Here is a 21,047-nt window from a genome sequence, read left to right as displayed (position 1 = left end):
GCCTCAAACACAATTAACTTCTGACCCTAATGAAGCACGCCATCTCAGCAAGCACACCAAGCCCGGAGAACAGGGGGCAGGACCGGATGGAGGAGGACGGATGCAGGCTTGCCCTGGTGTTGCCCGAGCACCCCCGAGGGTGGGTGCCACAGAGGCACCAGAGGATCACTGAGGACGAGTCCCCGCTCGCCAGCTCCGGCAGCCAGGTAACAACTTTTCTGTGAGTCCAGGGCCAGGTTTCTTAAGCAGAGGGCCAGGGCTTTTTCTGCACCCCAGCTCCATCCACTCTTCACCCCGCAGAAACCACTTGCAGGTGCAGGTTTGGGATTCCCTGATGTGCAAGAGCTGTTTGCCCCCAGGGCTTGAAGGCTATTCCGCACCGAGGACAAAGGAATGATAAACAGCGCAGTCGGCAGTAATTAATTACCTGCATTCACACTGTGCAGCCTGCTTATTGAGTTCCATGTGCCCTCAGCCTAAGCAGCCCTGGCTCCCTCGGGATCTGCCTGGTTTCCCACCTTCCCCTTGCCAAACCCGCACAGGGACCTGTCCCACCTGGCACCGGCAGTGCATCGTGCAGCTCGGGCTGTGGGATAGGAAAACAACCCACAGGTGAGCCCTGGGAGCAAGGCACTGACATGGCCGTGTCCCTTGCTGGTGCAGTGATGTCAGAGACACCAGATGTCTCGGTTACTGCCCAATTTAACAGCGCCTAAATGAGGTCACTTCCATAAAAGAGGCAATTATTTCCTGGGAGCCATTTGCTAACGTGATTAAGCCAGCTTTCCTGCCTGGTTTTAGCGACTGGCTGAGAGCAGCACTCTTGGAAAAAGCAAAGCAAGGAGGGAATGGTGCAGGGCCCACCATTGAAATGTGCCAATCCACCCAAGTCAGCAGCTTTTTGGCTTGACTGTACCAGGAATGGGTCGGTTTGTCTCCAGGAGCGCCAGCACAAGGAATTGGGAGCAGAGACGTGGAGCATCGCGGCATGCGGTACCTGCGAGCCCTTGCTCAGCTTGGCCAACTCACATTTGTCCGTGGCTGCAGGTGCTGCGGCTCTCTGATTTTTATTTCCCACCATATTTCACTCCAGAAGTGACAGAAAGGCCGTTCTGGAGTTACACCACGTGCCTTGTAATTTGTAAGCAGAAAAGATGGGACTTAATGACTTGTCAGATCTGGTGTGTTTGAGGCAGTGGAGCCTGGGGGAATTTCTTTGCTGCCTTTTTTATTTTTTTAGAAAATTGTCTTATTATAGATGTCACTCTGAGTATTTTCATTGCAGTAAATAAGTAAATGCCACCACAACGGGCTGTGCCCCAGGGGCCACCCCACCACCCCGCTCCCCCTTCCCAGCCTGGGGGTGATACGACCATGACCATGAGCAGATGCCACAGCCCTTCCCCTTCCAGCTCCAGCACAATCTTAATTAAAAAATAAACTGTGAGACACCATAAAAAATTAACACTTAAATATGCTCCTGGGGAAGACTTTGTGCAGGGCATCAGGCAAAACCCTGCCAGCTGTGGCCAGAGGAAAGGCATGGGACACGATTTGCCAAAATGTTGTGCTGCTTCCCTGCCAGGCTGCTGCTACATTATTTAAGCTCTTCTGAAAACTCAGCCCGCTGGGTGTCATGCAGGGAGCCCCCCGAGCTCTGCCTGCAGCCTCAGGCTCTGCTTTTACAGCACTTTTTTGCATTCAGCAGCATTTTGCTACTGCTGCTCTTGGGCAAAGGCAGACGTCCCCTCGCCCAGCACACCAGGGCTGATAAAACTCACCCAGCTCCCAAGTGTGCTGCTGCTCACGTGTGATGATTCCTGTTAATAACAGCTCTCACAGAAGCCAGATGCCAAGCCACAGGCTCTGGGCACCGCTCGGTGCTCGCCCTGCCGCCCGCAGGGATGTTCCCCGTGGCAAAGCCCAGCCCCACTAAGTGCCTCACTGCCGGCCCCGGTCCATGAGCAGAGCTGGCTGGAACCCCCTAATATTTCTGGAGAAGAGGGCTGGGCTCTCCCAAATGCCTCCAGGCTCTTTGGAAAGCATCATCTTAGTGCCATCGCAGAAGCAGGGAACGTTATCCCTAAATATTCCACTTCCGACCGGTGTTCTGGGTGTTTGGGTGTCAGAGAGCAGGGATGTGTGGGCTGGAGGATGTGTTGGTTGGAGGATGGAGGAGCAGCGGTGATGGCTGGTACCAAACCCATCACACCAATCCCAAAATGTTTTGTTGTTGTTGTTGTTTTCTGGGGAAAAGGCAGGCTTTTGTGTAAGAGTACCGCAGTCCGACACGACCGGGGCAGAGGTGGGGTGCCCGCAGCTTCTCCTGGGACCCTGCTGCTGCTGCATTGAGATTTCCTTCATCAGGCTCGTGGCGGAGGCTCAGCCTCCCCGTCCTCCTCCACGCCGGGTGCAGAGGGGTCAAACACGGCTCCTGCTCCCGGGTTGGCTTCGCGGCACCGCTCCCCCCGCCTTGCGCTGCCCCCCCGGCGCTGCGGTACGCGCAGCCTGTTACCGCGTTAATTATTGCACGTGGAAGGCTAAGACATAAATTACAGCCCGATGGGTTCTAATTGCATGTTCTTAACACACGGGCCTCGTTGCTAATTATCCCCATTCTCCCAAGCAGCTTAAAAAAAAAAATCAGAAGCCTTGAACTGTGGCTTCCAAGAGGCATGGCTGCCGAGGCAGGACCACAGGCGAGAATTAGGGAATAAAATCATTGACCCGCGGAACCACAGAGTCATCTGGGCTGGAAAAGACCTTCAAGACCATCAGTCCAACCATCAGCCTGACCTTCTGAGTCCCACCACTAACCATGCATGTCCCTCAGTGCCATGTCCACACGCCTCCTGAATACCTGCAGGGACGGGGACTCCACCACCTCCCTGGCACCCCGGCCCAATGCCTGACCACCCTTTCCATGAAGAAACTCCTCCTGACGTCTGCTCTCAGCCCCCCCAGTGCACCTTGAGGCCGTTGCCTCACGTCCTCCACTGGGGCACTCAGGGAGGGCAGCGCTCCCCCAGGGCTGAGCACTCAGCAGCATTTTCAACCAAACACACAGATTTCTCCCCAGGTTTTCACTCGTGACACGGACAACAGCTTCATCAAACTGAGCCTCACATCCGTCTGTAAAAACACCTGCAGGTGTTAATTGCACATGGCCACAGCTCCGCGCGGTCCTGCCGAAACCTCAGATGAACCTGGGACCGAGCAGGTAACCACAATCATCGCACGGCTTGCTGGAGGATTTGATGCTCTTGACAGTATTTTTAGGACAGAGTCCACAATTTGCCAAAAGCATCACTGAGCTGCTTGGATTTTCTGCACGTGGGGTGCAAGGATTTAATGTAAAAACGATTGTTTTTGTTACTAGTTGACTGGAGAAAACATTTCTGACGACACAGCTTTTGCTGAGCCTTGTCAGGGCATTTTTTCCCCCTTTTATCTGAATTTCTGCAGGGGAGCCGCCGTCCCCGAGGTCTGAGCACCAACTACTGTCCTTTGGACGCCAGGGGCCGGTGGTGAGCTTGCACCAGACTCGTTCCTGCTGCCAGAGCGATGCTAACGGTGTGCGCAGCCCATAGCAGCAGTGATGGATGGCCCCAAGTCCGCTGTTTAACTGCTGGAACTGCCCCAGAAGAGAGGTTAACTAATCCGCGTGTGATTTATACGCGCTGGAGGTACCTCGGCAAAACAAACGCAGGTTTTATGTGGCTTTTTTCCTCTCGAAAGGAACGTGAGATCCATTTCTCACAGGCTGGTAATTTAATCAAGCGACTTTGCCTTTTAGAAAGTGCCGAGGAGGGCAGTGCTGCTGGCAGGGTTGTTGCCACCGCGTGCTTTGATCCGTTGCTGCTCCGCGATGGCTGCCAATCCTTCCCTTTGCCCTCGGCTCCCAGCGTGTCTCAGCGAGTTGGTTTCATTCAGCTTAACACCTTCATAGCAGCTAGCAGGATGTTTGGAAGGACGTCTGCATCCCCACAACTTGTCCAGGACTTGCGATGGTCGGGCATCAGGCTGGGCTGCCCAGGGAGGTGGTGGAGCTCCCGTCCCTGGAGGTGTTCAAGAGGCGTGGGGACGTGGCACCAAGGGACACGGTTAGTGGTGGGACTCAGAAGGTCAGGCTGATGGCTGGGCTTGATGGTCTTGAAGGTCTTTTCCAGCCCAGGTGGTGCTTTGGTTCTATGCCACGGATTCTGCTCCATGGGCATCGCCTCATGTCCCTGGGAAAGGAAACACAAAGTGCTGCATCTGAGCAGCTGGGGCAGAGCTAAGACTCAAAATTACTGGGAAAATGAGAACACCACCCCCTCCCAGCCTGGGCCAACAGCCCCAAGCAACTCCAGCCCTTCCCTTTCTCGTCCAGGTGAAACCCAGGCTCCAAAATGCCTCTTTGAAAGAATTTTTGAGAGCGTGAACCTGGAATGAAAACTGCAGTGGGGCTTGGTTTTGTGCATACACAAACTAAAACAGCTTTTTTAGTGGGATTTCTTAACTCCAAATACCGATTTGTTTAGGAGAAGCCCAAACCGTGGTGTGGTTCTCAGAGACCATGGCGCCTCACCTGCGGTGTGGGCAGGGCTCCTCAGGAGCGAGCTTCGTTAAGCTGCCTAATTAATTTTCCTTGTTAACAACCTTTTCTCCGCAGCGCATGGCGGCTCATCAAGGCAGTGAAGGCACCTTCCTGCGGTGGCAGCACTGGCACTGCCCATGGCGCCTTGCAGCAGTTATAGACGTGGAGGCGATTTTCCCCGCGTTATCGCTCTGCCCTGCAATCTAGGGAAGGCGACATTTTCCACCGCACAACGTGGGTTCGGCTTTTGCTCCGACAATGTTTCCTTTGCCAATAGGTTTTTTCCCAGTGGCATATGGCAGGCAGCATTACATCTGCTCCGATTTCCAAGAGATACGCTACCCTTTGTTGAATTTTTACAAATGCTATCAGTCTAAATAATCCAGAAGGCTGCTATGGCAACAAAACGAGAACTTGCTTTCTCTCTCTCCCTTTTTTTTGTGTGTGTGTGTTTAACCCTGGAGCACAAGGGAGAGGGATGCTGGCTGGGCTTCCAGCAGCACTGCAGTGATGCTCTTCATGCCTCGCTGGGGCTTGGGCACGGGGCAGACCACAGGAGCAGCTTTGGCTAATTTGGGGAAGGGCTGAGCTTGTCTAGAAGAGTTCACCAAGCATGTCCAAAGCCTGGAAAGTCCCTTGGCCGGCTTTTCCTTTCCTGCTTCCCTGATGCTCTGACAAATTCTCTTAATTTCTGCTAGGAAAAGCAGCCAGAGCTCCAATTCCCAGCTAGGGCCCATTTTGAAGCAGTCCCAACCTGTCCATGGCACTGCCTTGAAACTCCCGGTGCCACGTCCCAAAAGCTCCTGAGAGTTTGCCCTTGCTTGTGGGCTCTGCAGCTTTTGAAATCCCAGCTGTGAGGGACAATCAGGGCACGTGGAACTGGCCAAGAGTCAGCTCCGGCACTGAGGCAGGTTTCTGTGTTAATTATTTACCACCAATGCTGTTAACTGCTATTTTTTTAATCTATTTTTTTTTCTTGTGAATGCAGGCAAATGAGCCTGGGACGACAAGTGAGGGATGACGCTTGTCTTTGCTGGGAGCTCCTGATGGGACCGATGCTGCTGTCTTTCATCCCTTACCCCGTTCTTGTTAGCGAAACTCCAGCAGATGCTACAACCAGGAGCGTGGAGGACCCATCTCACCACCCAGCCACTCTAAAGCAGGCTGTCCTGAAACAGCCCCGCAGAGGTTAATTTGGGTGATTGTAAAGATGTCTCTGCACAAGGCATGGGTTTCATTTAAAAGACTGAAAATACACCAAATATCCTCGATTTCCCAGGTTTCTGCATCAGTTTGGGCAACTGTCTCCCTTGCACCATCCCAGCCAACCATCTCTGAAATGTCCCCATGCAAGTGCATTTTGGGCAGCAGAAGATGGGCTACAAGCCCAAGATGCCTCTGCACATACGTATGTGTATGCACACACACACACAAGGCACAACTCCTCCCTCAGAGGCTGCCAGGCTCCCCTGCACTGACTCAGCCCCTTCAGCCCCAGGGCACCAACTGGCTGCTGCAGACGGATGTGGTCTGCTCGGAAGGGATGGCGATTAATCACTTTTTGCAATCAAAAAGCAGTTTTTCTTGAAGGGCATGGTGCAATCTAATCGCAGGTCTTCTCCGTTCAGAAAGGGGCATTTGATAGGAGGTGGCAGCACTGGGTTTGCAGTGACCTCCCCGTAGCTGTGTGCAGCATGTGAAGGAAAAAGAGCAAGTGCCCGATTCCTGGCCCAGCGAGCTCAGATCCAAACACCCCAGAAATCCAAGAGACGTGGGGCAGAGCCTCACTGATTTCCTGCATCCAAATCCTGCTGCCCTCCTCCAAATTTTCACCCGTTGCGAGATCTAAAAATATTACTATCCCACTGTGAATTTTTGCATCCAGTGTTTGAAAACCTGCTAATCATAGGTGAAAGCTGAGCTGATAACACACTTTTTAACTACAAGGATGCCTGCACCATTGGGGTTGTTTTGCTGAAATCAGTGACGGCTGCAAACTCAAACCAGAGATAATTAAAAACTAGTGGACAAGCTGGCTCATGGCTGGTGATGCTGAAGGACCATCACGGCGGTCAGCAGGTGGGCAGTCACGGGGAAGATGCCATTCTGTGCTAAAAACGGCATCCCAGTGGACGCCATCACTTTATGTTCGATTTTTACTCAAACTTATGGGAAGGGTCTGGCTGAGTCTGTTCCTAGACAGAAGGCGGCTCGACCTCTGTGAGCACTGGTGTGGTACAAGTGATAGCCCTGCGACTGCTATGCCTGCATGCATTGACTTCTCTGCGGAGTAAAGATCTGCTTGTAGATAAGATAGTGAAGTTTGTAAAGCAGATAACCCGCTACATTACTGCCTTACCATCCCTCCTGCCAGCCTGGAACGGGCCCAAATAAACAGCAATTGCTCAAGAAAATAACATGGAAATATGGCTCCAGCGTTGTAAAAGTGCTAATGCCTTTTACAAAGTTCAGAGTTATTTGGCAATTCCAAGTGACTTGGTGATGTGAGTTACTTGTGTTCCTTCAAATAACGATGCGTGGTCGTCTGCTTGAGCAGGTACAGTTTTGCTGATAACTTCTGCAGTTTGTGTGCAGGGAAGTGATGACCCAGATGGAATGCTCCTAATTCTGTGTCCAGTTTAACAGATTATTTCAGTCAATTCCCCTTCTGTTTCTAGCAGGCAACCAACATTTTTTTTGGTCTTGTGTTCTCCTAAAGCAATGTCTTGATTTGGGGCAAAGCAGCCCCAAAGGTGCTGTGGTGATCCCCCAGCAAAGTGAGCATCTCACATCTCTTAAAAGAGAAGAAATGAATCTTTAAAATAAATTCCAGAGCAGTGGTACCTTCCGGGTAAGATGAGGGAGCAATAGCCAGCGTCAGTTCTCAGCACGGAGAACAAAGCGGCGTTTTATTTTCGCTGCAGCTATGAGTAAGAACATTGATGCAATTACCTGCAACACAGGACGGAAAACAAGGAGGAGGCAGCAAGTGTAATGAGACCTCGGGCAAGGAAGAAAATCTGATTTTGAAGAATGAGGCTCCAGGGGATGCTGCGTTTTCTGGTAAAATGCTTGTCCAGAGCTGGGAGCGCAGCCTGAAGCTATTCAGCCCCGCCTGCTGGGGAACAGCAGGCAACAGAAGGCAAAGTCTCGTCTGGAGTTCACTGGGGAGGAAAAAGATGTGAGGAACAGAACGCAGGGGCACGGGGTGGGGTGCTGGGGTTTCATCCAGGGTTCCCCATCCCTGTGTTTGCGCCCGTGGGCTCCAGCTGGCACCCACGGGTGGCAGAAGGGGACAGCACGGAGAAGGCAGCATCCAGGAGGAGATGGCCCCAACGCCCTTGTCACTCAGCAGTTATTGACAAGACTAATTCCTTCCTAAGTGCTGTAATAAAGCGATTCCCAGAATAGTGCAGCTGTATGATTAGGGAGAAAGTAATAATTAGACCGTATTTGTTGGTGTTCGTATATACGCATGCGGATGTGCGTGCCATGTTAAGCGTTGTTGAGCAGGAAGGTGAAGCACCTGGAGGCCTCGCACACCATGGTCAGGCCCCGTGTGGAGTCGCTGTTCTCAGCACCGGGGGCTGGATCCGGTTCTGGATGAGGCCTCCTGCAACGCTGGCATCTCCAAGAGCTTTACCAACGTCCCCACACCTGTCCTTAGAAATGTCTCACCGTCAGGTGGGTATTTTGGGTGACCACAGCATGGGCCCATCGGGGGTTACCTGTTCCAAGACCCTAGTCTCATTTTCTATGATTTGTCAAGTAACCGCGGGGTTCAGGCCTCCATAATTCCTTGCTCCATCCCACATCCCTCCATCCCTAGAAAAACGTGAAACAAAAGCCTTGGGTGTTGTTGTTTTCTGACCCAGAATAAATGATAGCTCAGAATAAACGCTGTAATGCTTCATGACTTATTGTTCTTTAAAAAATCATTAAGTCAACAACTGTTAGTGCTGCCTCCTGGGAGCAAACTCGGGAATGCCATTAATATTAAAGTCCAGGACATCTGTCAGTGCAGGATATGTCTTTCCAGCTCCTTATATGCAGGTTGAAAATCATTTCTGCCACCAATACATATTTGAGTCACACTCGTAGAAGGGTGGAAAATTCTCCTGGTCTGTCAGTGTCAGATTCTCTGCTGGAGATCTGTGCCGATGTAAGGAATATTTAACTTTGAGGGAAAATTAAATTCCATTCACTGTGCCCTATAGGCAGCTATTTTTAAAGAAAGTAGGGTACCAATTTAGTGTCTCTCATGTGCCTAATAAAGCACAGTGAAAAATAAGAGGTGCTCCAGCCTGCTCAATGCCTGCAGAAAACGCAGTGTGAATTATTCAGGGGTGGTTGTCTCATCGCCGCTGTGCGCCGAGCGCCTCCATCAATCCTCAGTCCTTGGCGTGGGCTCTGAGCACCCCCAGCACTGCCCCCCGGGTGCCTAATTGGGATTTCGGGGATCACACTACCGGGTGGCCACTCTACTTCTCTCCCTGTGCCACCCAGCAAAGAAATTCCTGCTTGGATTTAGCCTTGGGAGCATGTTATCTAGGGCCTCAGGCTGCGCTCCAGCCCCACCGGCCTCCAGGAAGGAGGAAAGAAGTCTGAAAATCATTGCATTAATGTCAGGCTTCATATTTTTGGATGCAGAGGGAAAAAGTGCAGTGCTGCTGCTGTGGCAGGGATGGAACATCCGAGCTGGGCACTGCCTGCAAGGACATGTCCTCCAGCATCCCTTGATCCTGTCCCTGCACCGACCCCAACAATGCTGGTTGTTCAGAGGCTGAGAAGAAGTCCATAAATACTCTCCTCCTGATGAAATCTGCTTGATTGGCTTGACGAGGGAGTGTGGTGGTGTGCTCCATCTCCTCTCTGGGCATTTTTCAGGCTATGTACAGTTGTTGTAAAGCCAGGTTTTATGATCCTCCCTTGGTGAAATAATGAAATTACATCCCTGACATCCTATGTACCAGGCACTGTAATTCATAGGTGAAACAAGAGCTTGTGCTTGGGGCACAGAGCAGGATAGAAGGCAGATTTTATTTAGGATTTAGAGGTTTGGTTATTTTTTTTTTTTGCTGCCGCACTTTATTTTATCATGTAGCCTCTCACACTACATTCAACACTAATTCGTAGGGCATTATTTGAAATTTATAATATAAAGCCAGTGAACTGTGTAGAGGATGAATGTTTTATGTGTGTGTACAATTACTCTTCTGAATCTGTTTTATCTGCTTTCAAGTGCCTCTTTTTCCTATAGCCCAATGTTTTAAACCACATTTTTATTTGAGTGTTTAGAGTTTAAGTAGATCAAACTATTGTGAGTGATGCTTTGTGGGGATCTCTGGCATTTAAGAAGCTAAAGCAGTGTGTCTGAGCTGGCTTAGCTCTTTCTGCTCTAAACGCTGCACGTTGCCTGGCTGGGCTGCTGTGGGTTTGCCCCATCCTCAGCAATTATTTCCCAAACGAGCTGTGCATGGGACGCGCTCAGCACTTCTCTTGTGCTCCCTGCACCATCAGATGCCTCTACCCCTTGTATTTCACATCAGTGGCTTGCAAATAAGCTTCCTGGAATAGGGTTTGCTCTTGCTTTACATGTTATTAGTTTTTTCTGCTGTTTCACGGTGTCTGCCACAATATGCGTAAGCCCCTAATGCTCTGGGAATTGCCATATATTAATAACATATTCCGGATTTCCTGCATCTTCATCTGTACAGATTAGAGATGCTGCAGCTCAGCAGTGACAGAGTAATTTTAAAGATGAATAAAGAAAATATGTGGGAAATATTACGCGCGCAGGAGCTTCAAACAGAAATTATTCTTATGGTGTGTATTATTTTAGCTCCATGAAATAGATCAGTGCAGAAAACTGTAGCTTTCTAGTTGGTGGTATACACACAAATCTTGCTCCCAGACAGAGACACGAACGAGGCTGAGGAAGGACAATTGTGTTTCGGTAATCGTGCTAAGGAGGCATTGACCAGCTTGGCCAGATGGGGACAAATGTGACACTTGGTGACGGAGAGATGATGGTTGTTATGTGTGTTTTCAGATCCCCCAAACTTTGCCAGGCTTCTTCTGTTCTGGGGGAACACAAACACAAGCATCTTGTGAGCCAGAAAATCTTCTTAAAGACACGGTTTGGCAAAGGCTGTAAGCTTGTGAGATACTTCAGCCCTGCTCACTGCAGCACTTAAGCCACTTTGGAGACGTATTTAACTATAAGCTTGGCCATAAATCCCGGAGATGAGGAGATGGGATCCATGTTCATACAGCTAAGCAGGTGCTTATGTGCTTTGCTGAACAAGACACTCAGGAGCTGGAATAGATGTGCACCTTTGATGCTAAGAGCAGGATCAGGGCTTCCACCTGTATTGACTAATCTGACTTTAAAATGCGGCAAACCCACTCCTCCTGTAACACCTGGGAGTCCTCCTGTTGCCATCAGATTTTTCAGCTGTGGCAACAAACCCAAAAGGATGCCTGGGGTTTGTAGGCTGAATGTCTGCCTATTAAAAGCATGCCTGCAAGAAGAGCACGGTGGTGGTCTGTGCTGCTCAGGACAACACATGTCCATGGGATTTTGGGTTTTGAAGCAAGTTGTCTCTGGGGTGCAGCTGGGAGCCCCAGCCTTGGGGACATGCTGTGGCACTGTCCCCACCTGCAGGTACATGGGCTCGGAGCCCACCAGAGACGTACCCCAACCAGAGCTGCATCATCTGCACGACAATTCGAGGTAGATTAAGGTCTGCTATGTAAACAGGGGGTGTCTTTCTCTCCAAACAAATCATCTGAACTTCCGTGCTTGTGCCCATCCGTGATACAATGCTTTGAAGACAGGAAAATAAAAAAATGATAGATGCATGTGGTTGCAGAGGACAAATGTCAGACTGTGAAGTTTTGATAGGTACTGAAAGCCCATTTTGGTTTTCAGCCAGCTGTAACTTCATTTTGTGGCAGACAGAATATTAGAAGATGAGAAAGGAAAAAATAATCCAACCCCCTTTTCTGGAGCAGGTGGGGCAATTTCTCACATCACCTGGAAACTCCCAGGAATGGTTTGGGTTGTTTCACATGGTCACTTAGGTTTCCAATGCATGAGATGTAGAGAAGATGTGCTTCCTTTAGCAAACACGTGCAGCACAGTGGCCAAGTCCCATTAATCCTTATTTAATCTGCTAACTGTATTGTCAAATCATATTACACCACTGATAACTGTTAATGTCATACTTCACATTGGGCCCTTCCTCCACCTTGGCATTGCTGGAGCCACATTTATCACCATGCCAGCTGAGCTAAACAAAAGCTGGTGCTGAGGAGCCGCTGAAGGATGCTCCTCATTGAGGGACCCTGATGCTAAGGAGCAGAAGGAGGCAGCTAATGAAGAAGGCTCAGTAATTGAACTCCTAAATAGTCCTGAGGAGAAGGAGAGTCACAGATCCCATGGCCCTCATCCCCCCTGGCTGAAAAGCTCACCACGTTCTTCCAGCAGCATGGGTTGGGCTCCCTGCGTCTGGAGGCGTGCAATGCCCTTACACACCGTGCTGTCAGGTCCTTAACAAATATACCACCCCCAAGACAGACATACTGCCAGGTCTGCTACTCTGAATCCATAGTGCTTCGATCAAAATGCAGTGATACAGCATTTATCCTCCCCTTGTTTATTATTTCTGAGTTGTCTTTAAGCATATATCTCATTTAGGGCAAACCAAGTCACAGCTAGATTAGATTACAGCAAGGAAATCGGATTATTTTAAGTAGATAATATAAAACATGTCTATGGAAACTCCATGATAATTGCATTATCTTTGGTACATTGTGAGAGAATTATCTGTATTGTATTAGGTGGGGGAAGCATGCCAAAATGCTATTTAAAATGTGAGTGGGTTATGACAACGAGCCAGCCATTGGTCACAAGTAAATTAAAAGGCAGGAGATGTTTATGTCCATCATTTCTGGCCTTCAGCTTGCCCCTCCCGCCCCGGTGGCCATAGCAAGCAACCACATACTGACATCCAAAACACAGGGTGAAGCTCCTGAAGTTGTGTCTGCTGTCAGACAACCCTTGGACTCAGAGGGGAGGGGAAGGATCACCTCTCTCAGCCTGCTGGTGATACGTTGCCTCATGCAGCCAAAAACACTGTTAGCCTCCTTGGTGTCAAGGGCACATTGCTGACTCATGTTCAGCTTGGTGTCCACCAGGACTCCTCGGTCCTTTTCTGCAACTTTTCTCCTCTCCATGCTGTTTGGAAAACCTCTGGTATGGCTATAATGAGCACAGAAAGCAAGCGCCAGCAAAAGCCACTTGTAGCCAACACTTCTGTTTTCATGAAACATTAAAGTTTCCATCCTAATTTGCCCAATCTGGTCTGAATGACAGTGACAAAATCTGTAATGATTTTTTTCTCCTGCTGACAACTGGCTGGGAATAACACAGGCAGCAGTCAGCAGCACCATGGTGTGTTGGGAGCTGGAGCACAACCAAGCATCATCAGCGGGATGGGAGACAATTTATGTGACAGGCTACTAATGGACCTAAATATGACAACAACAATTGCTTTCTAACCTGCCCGAGAGTTTAGAAACTGAAGAATCTGCTTGGCCTCAGTCTGGGGGAGTCATGCTACCCTTGCCCCCCCCCCAGTCATCATCACTGAAGATTCAGAAGAAAATTTTAAAAATTACTGAATCACCAGCAATTTGGCTGAGACAGCTGGGAGTCAGGCTGTGGCACTGGCAGCCCAGCTCCCTCATCTGGTGCCATCTCTGCCAAGTCTCACCGTGCAGCCCTGGACAATTGACCTCCATTTTCTCCTGAAGGTGGATAAAAGCAATTTCTTCCTAAATAAAGCCTCATTTGAACAAAAAGTCATGTTATCATTACAGCAGGAGACTACACATTGCAGTAGTGGTGGGGAGTGAAGGTCGTACCTGGGTCTTGCAGGTAATGACGTCTTGCTCAAAAGGCACATTGTTTTTTCTCACTCACTCTTTCCTTCACTGTCATAATTGTCCAGTTCCTCAGAAAAGGAGCCTCAAATATTCAGCCTTTCTCTGCGTTTTGACGACCATCTGAAACAGTACATGCGGAGCGGTTAGAGGATGTTATGACAAGCTGGTGTCATCTAGGAATACTGGTAACAGTCACTTCTTGAATTCAAGCAGAGCAGAAGCTCCTGACTCACTTGGGACATCGCCTGCAGGCTGGTCACTTCACTGCTGAATTTTGTGTCCTCTCTGGATGCGTCTGCCTTCAGGTTACCATCGCACCAGGTGTCCCCGAGCCCAGTTGTCACTGTGGTATCCCAAACTGGAGCACTGGGTTGGTATTTATGGACTGCAACTGAGCTGGAGGGAGCTTCCCACTGATGCTACGGCATCACACCAGCCAGAAAAACCACAGGAGTAGAGGAAACTGCTGCCCACAGTGCCCCCCACCAGCAGCTCACGTGCCAGAGCCACTGCCAAATTTACAACACTGCTCATGTCTAGCCACTGCTTCAGCCGCAGATGACAGCTAAAACTCAGCACTAGTAACTTAAAAGCTCTTCTGCTGTTGGTAAATCTGGCCACCTGCTGGGAATGTACTTGGGACTATTTACTCTTAAAATTTTTTTTGGGTGTTGATTTCTGTTCCAGTGTGGCTCTGGAGAGCTTATGAAACACAGGGACTGAAGCCTGTGCAAAGAGCCTTCCCCTGCACCTGATGAGATGAAAAGAAATGCAGTTTTCTCTATTGTACTGGGTCTGGCTGGGATGTTAACTTTCCCTGCAGCAGCCCATACAGTGCTGTGTTCTGCACTTGTAGCTAGAACAGCACTGGTATCACACCAGTGTTGTGTCTGCTGCTGAGCAGTGCTGGCACAGCATCAGGACTCTCTCTAACCCTCCTAGGGGGTGGGCAAAAAAAGGGAGAAAGAAACATCACCAGGGCAGCTGACCTAAACCAACCAAAGGGATATTCCATACCATATGATGTCACACTCAGCCATAAAAGGTGGAGAAAGGAAGAAGGGGGGAGGGGTGGGCTCTCGTTGCAAAAACCTCTGTCCTCCCAAACACCAGCTATGTGCGTTGAGGCCCTGCTTCAAGGACGTGGTCAAGCATCGCTCATTTGTGGGAAGTAGAGAGTAATTTCTTTCCTCTGCACTTCCACATAGCCTTCACTTGTTTTGTTTTGTTTTCTTTTCTTTCCTCCTCCCTTTTCCCCTTTCCCTTTTTTTCCCTTTAGTTAAATTGTTTAATTAATAATAATCTTTCCCTAATAATTATTTTTTCCCTTTAATTAAATTATCCTTATCTCAACCCGTGAGTTGTTGTTTCCTTTACTTCTTCCCCTCCTCTTCTAAGGAGGGGGAGTGAGAGAGCGGTTGTGGTGTTCAGCTGCCTAGCATGGTAAAACCACCACATCTATCTAACACAATACTCACACCCTCCTTCTGTGATTCAAATGCTCCAGAGACCCCCAGCATTGGCAGGGCAATGGGACACCTCAATAGCCCAAAAAGCATGGTACTGGCAGGGCAGCACTGCTGAGTAAAGGGTGATCTTCAAGTCTTTAGTGTTCTTAATAAGGATGGGGATAGTGTTCACGAGCAGTTATTTTAACGCACTGTGGTGTAAATGATGGTGTAACTACCAGAAGCAATTGGTTTCTGCTTGTCTGATTCCTTGCTTTGGTCTCACCTAGAGCCAGGAGAAACTCAGTGGTAAATTTGTTCGTCATAAAGAATAGATCAGAGGACTGACATTGGTGGATCTCATTCAGTGCATATAATAACTCTGGCTTGGAGGAAGGGAGATGGGGAACTTCATTTTTTTTGAAGGAGGTCAAAACCTTCAAGATTTTCATTAACAAAATGACATTGTTTTACAGTCTCAAGTTGTGTCAGGGGAAGTTTAGATTGGACATGAGGAAGAAATTCATTATGGAGAGGCGGTCAAGCATTGGACTGGCCTGCCCAGGGAAGTGGTGGAGTCCCCATCTCTCGAAGTATTGCAGAGACGTGTGTACATGGTACTAAGGGACGTAGTTTAATGATGGGGCTCGGTAAGTCAGGTTGATGGTTGGACTTGATGATCTTGAAGGTCTTTTCCAAGCCAGATAATTCTTTGATTCTACAGAAAACTGTCCCTCTTATTTTTCATAAAGACCAAAGAAAGCTGTATCAGCTTACCTCTTTAACCCTGTGGAAATACCTCAGGTCATTCTGTTCTTCATCCTCCAAAGCTCTCTGCAGGTCTGAGCTCCGCAGCGATGTTTCCCTGCCTCACCCCCATTTTCACCATGGCCAAGAGCTGGGAGCCCCTGGGGGCCCCCCTCAGGGCCGGGACAATCTCAAAACATCAAAGCAGCTCAGCAAGCTGGCTCCTTGTCCCCACAAGGTGTCCGAGCTGCCATGCTTTGCTGGGAGATGGCTGGCAGGCACAATTAAACCGGGCTTCCCAGGAAGTCTTTGCCAGTGCTGCCCAGGCTGCTCCCAGGCCTCATGTATTAATTATTCCTCTTTCCATGCTCTTCAGAGGGCCTGTTACAAAAAGATGCAAAATTAAAAGCACATTTCCCTGATGAAATCCCTGTTTTAGTCCGATTTGTGGCAGTTGTTCTGTGGAGTTTTCCACTGAGGCCTAGGCCGGGTGGGGAAGGCCAGGCCGTGCCGGCAGCGGGGCCTGCTCTGAGGCACCTGTGGGGCCCTGCAGGGATATATGGAATGTTCCAGCACCTTCCAGAGGTGTACTTGGGCACATGGGGTGTTTGCTGGGTGCACAGGGGAAATCTGCTGTGGGGAAACAGTTTTGGAAATGTTTGTGCGAAGTTACACAATTTTTTTTTTTTTTTTGGCAAGCTTTTACAAACTGCCACCTATGAGTCTCAGGGAGCAGCAAATTCCTGGTTATGAGCCCATGAAAATTTCATCTGGTTTTGGTTGATGATGAAATACGAGATTTGATAATGATGACGTTGCGTGACAGGTGTTTGTGGAACTTTTCTGGTCTTTAATGTTAATCTGCATCTCTTGTCCGTGCTTTAATCAGCAGAGTTTGTTGCAATGCCCTCGCCTTCTAGGAGAAATGATGAGAGAAATAGCCCTAACTCAGCAAAGCATTTCTAAGAGATTTTAGCAGGATAGCCGGCTGCAAATTAGCTTTTTTTTTTTTTTTTTTTTTTTTTGGTGTGAAAAGCTTGTTGTTTTGAAGATAAACTTCCAAAGAAAATTTTCCATTTGAAAACCTGCATGGAAGAATGTCTCCATTTTCTAGTTTGTTATAAATAACACAGTGCTATGGATCTAAGATAGTCATCAAATGCCTTAATATCTGTATATCAAATATCTAGTTTCAAATGTAGAAATTACTCTTTCAAAACTTTGGTTTTCAATAGGAACATGTCATTCCTGGTAAATGAGAATAAAGTCCATTATTTTCCTTTAGCTGTACATGTGGTGTAAAACATTAAAAGCATTTTTAAAATGTTATCGATTTCTCCATAAATGTGAAAATTCCAATAAATGGCACTTTCAGAATATACGATGTGTCATTACAGCCTTTTCCGGGTAGTGACCCTATTAAAGATATCTGCTGCCAGAATGCACATCAAGCACCATCAAGCCAATATTCCCCCCTACAAATACTCTGCAGGCCAGGGATACACATTTGCTGAGCCAGAAAGCCCCTGGCCTTGTTAACAAAGTGACAGGAACACCACAGCATTATCTGCTGGTGCAAGCGCTGGTCTGCAGCACCCAGGAGCTCTAACACTAACACCTTCTAGTAACCATGCCCCAGGGCTGCCCCTGTTCCCTTAGACAGGCCTGTCCATCTGAAGCCTCCAGCTCGTTAGAAATTGCCACATGGCTGCATGAAGCTGTGTGGCAGACGTCTTCTAGTTGTCCGCCCCAGCTCTTCTGTTATCCTCAGGATGTTCTGGTGAGGATTAATGCACAGCAGGAGCAGCTGGAAAGCCTCGGATGAAGCAGATTGTAGTAACTGGATTGCTTTTGTAAGTGATAGCAAAAGTGCTATTTAGTCCCTCATGAAGACATTTTGCCCACACTGGCCAAGTGCAAGGGTTGCTTTTGTTCCAGATTTTTGGGGCTTTCAGAGGACACCACTGCAGATGTGTCCTGTCCTCTTGCCTTCTGTCTGGAGATCCTTGGACGCAAAACAGTGGAGCCATCTCTTTTCTCCACCTTCTTCCCCCTGAACTGTTTTCCTGCAATTCCTTGGGCTGCAGCTGGGCTCGTCCCCATGGAGCAGGTGGTCTGGGAGAGTACAGATAAAGGATGTGCTTTCTATTCAGTTCTTGGGCAAGGATGATAGCTCTGTGCATTTCAAAGGTTGTCTACCAAGACGTTGGCCTGTTATATGAGTTTAATTAATTTGAAAAGTGGGCTTTTGCTTTTCTGTGTTATTATTCTCTTAAAACCATTCTGCCTTTTCCCAGTTAAATATATTTCAAGAGCTGCAGCTATTTTCTTGGAGCAAAAAACCTGTTCCCTTCCCTGTTTCTGTTCTTGTTCTCTGTACAACATTGAGACTGTAAGAACATCACAAAGATACAGCTCTGTGACAGTGTTTTCTCTCTACATGCTAATAGACCTAAGCATACGTACATATATATATACACACACTAGTATGTATATATATACACATACATGCAGTGCTCTGACATTGGAGATGGGTGGTTTTTTACCACAGACACCCCAGAGACCTTCTGGAGCTCTCAGAGGGATGCTTCCCAATTCCTGTACAAGGAAGCCAGCAGTCTCCAAGCAGAGGGAAGGAAGAAGCCAGAAACAGCTAGTGACATCATTTTTCTCCACCACAGCCTCCTTTTTTTTTGTTACTGCAAACTGTGCACAAGAGGTTGGATTCCCACCAGAGAAGCTGGCCACTGCCACGTCCTGAGCCAGGTCTCAAAACACTGTAAGCCTCATCCCTCTTCTTCCAACAGCCTCGTGAGTGTGCATCCTCTCTTGATTGCTCAAAATAATGCACACATATGGTCTTCCTGGTATCATTTACATTTTACCTTCATCAACATCATCCAGAATTTAAAATGAATGAAATCAGAAATCAATCCTTTCTTTTCACCAGTAAACCAACTTTTTCCTTCACTTTACACCTCCACAGTCCACTGTCCTGATACTTATAATCCCACAGAGTACTCTCAGCTGCAGCCTGTATTACCTGCGCCATACAAATGAGAGCTGAGGTGCAGCAGTAGATTCCTAACGGCACAAACACTGTTTCTGTGGGTACACCAGGGATGGCAAAGACTGCCAAGATGCAAAACCGTGTGTTTTGCTCTAAATATGGGCTAGAGACACATTGTTCTCTAGTCTCGTAGTAGGGAAGAGCAACAATTACAGGATGAATGTGTGTATATATATAAATATATATATGCACATATATTTACAAATATTCACACAGAGCAATGAAGAATTTTTTTATCATGCAGGACGTTTGACATGAAATTGCAGATGAGGGATCCTGCACTTAGGAGATGTGTGTAATAGCAACACCCGCTGCGCTGCCCAGTGTCTTGGGAATGTGCCAGGCCTGGAGAAATCCAGAGAGTACTGCTCAGAGATAGGATGTCAGTTTGCAATTTTTCCTGTTTCTTTCTGCTACGAGTTTACTACATAGGAAATCATCCTCCAAACCATAGCAAAAATCACTGATCTGACTGTCAAAATGTCTTCATTGCCATCGTAACATGGGAAACCAGGAATGGCACTAATATGATAATAACTCATTTACATCCCTGTTAACGAGGTGAGGGACTGATGACTCCTGTATCACTGGGAATTTCTTTCTCCTCTCCTCCTCTCCCCACTCCTGCCCCATGCCTAGCTCTGGGACGTTGCTCACCCACCTCCCCAGGGGCTAAGGCAAAATATTTCTTATTCTTCTATAGCACCTGCTGGTAAATGCAAAGTGGCAGTAATATATTGTAGAGCTTATAATAAATCAGTGAGAGTTTTTGGATCATGAGGCAGTTCTGAAGCTCACTGTCAGTTTACACAGGCATAGGAGAAAGAAATTAAGATTTTTTTTAACTGATTGTTGCTATTAAGAGACTGAAAAAAAGAGAAACAGGGGGTGTCCAGAATTCCAGCAGCTAATGCGGAGTCAAACACGTGATGAACCATCATACTGTTATATGTCAAAGTGAACTTACTTTCAAAAAGAGGTGAAACTTCTCTTAAAAGCTAAAAAATATATGGGTGGCATTCATCTTCAGTGCACTCCTGTGAAAAGATTGGGCTCTGTGTGTCTGCTTGTCTTTTGACTTCACATCCACACATGAAACATTTCCTCAAACTGATCTCTGAGAATTGTTAGCAATGCATATCCATTATGGATTATTTTCCAACGTGTTTTAAAGTCAATGGGCAGAATATTTTCCTCGAGGGTTGAAAGCCTTTAACATGCCACTGAAAGAAGAGCTGCACCTTGGAAAAAGAGAACTTGACCTGTGGGCATGAGACAGCACTTCTTTGCCAGCAGCATCCGAACTTCAGGCTTGTTTTCTCCTTCTCCACCCCTGAGCTGCAGAGAAACCTTCTGCCTGGTCTGAGACTAGGAAAATTCCAGGCTGGGGAATTATTCACCAGTGTGTTCCTGGCTCATTTTAAGTGGCTCTGCAGCAGGGCCGACACAGGGAGGGTAAACGCTCTTGGCAGGGGTCGGCAGGACCCTGCAGCTTGCCCAGGCTTATCCCAGGACAGGAACCACTTGGTTTCAGCAGACGTTTGCTGAGGCACCGAGGACTGCAAGAAGCATTGCAAGCAGACACTGAGCTCCTCCCTGGCTGAAGCAGCCTCAGCAGGGCAGAGCTGCAGCTGCTTCCCCATTGCTGCCCTGGACCCTGTAACAGGAGCACTGCAATTAGCAAACAACAGAATGAATTCATTCTTGATTCAGCCTTTAATTTCAATGTCCTCCAAGGGGAAACTTTCTGAGATTTAAGACTTGAAAGCAGAGCACAATGCAAGAAAACGAAAACATGTTCAGGATAACTAACAACACAGACGACTTCCTCCCGCAGAAATTATATTATATACAGGAGCTTATTTCATCTTTTGCTCTGAGGGAACGTATTATAAATTCTGTTTACTAGAGCAGCCTGACACAAAGTGCTCGCCTCTCCTGACATGGAGGAGCCTGGCGGGTTCCCGCGTGCTGCTCGCAGCCCTCGCTGTGCCCGCTCACCCCCTGCTTTACCGCTGGAAGCGCCACGAGAGTGAGACATGCCGAAGGAAAAGCAAAGCTGGAAGCTCAAATGGATTGGTTAATTATTGTTAATAACTAATTTATTGGCATGAGGAAAACATGCCTTTCCAGGGCTCCCTGGATAGTAACATCTAAGAGGTGGGAAACACGCCGGAGAATTGCGTGTAGTGGTTGAGTGAGAAAAATCGTCTCTAAATGGTAACCTTGATTTGGGCCAGGAGAGGTCTTT

At 48.2% G+C, this 21,047-nt stretch overlaps 1 long non-coding RNA gene across 1 annotated transcript; it reads right to left on the bottom strand.

The window, feature by feature from the left end:
• Positions 1-3,815: 3,815 nt before the first annotated feature.
• LOC125183566 (uncharacterized) lies at positions 3,816-18,768 on the bottom strand. Its single transcript, XR_007165796.2, has 3 exons — positions 15,757-18,768; positions 13,511-13,651; positions 3,816-4,229 (listed from the first exon to the last, which is right to left on the bottom strand). It is a non-coding gene; the product is annotated as an uncharacterized lncRNA (long non-coding RNA).
• Positions 18,769-21,047: the final 2,279 nt, after the last annotated feature.

Source organism: Anser cygnoides, chromosome 13 (genome assembly GCF_040182565.1).
Source record: "Anser cygnoides isolate HZ-2024a breed goose chromosome 13, Taihu_goose_T2T_genome, whole genome shotgun sequence".
Taxonomy (NCBI): domain Eukaryota; kingdom Metazoa; phylum Chordata; class Aves; order Anseriformes; family Anatidae; genus Anser; species Anser cygnoides.
This window is presented reverse-complemented; position numbering and strand designations above follow the sequence as displayed.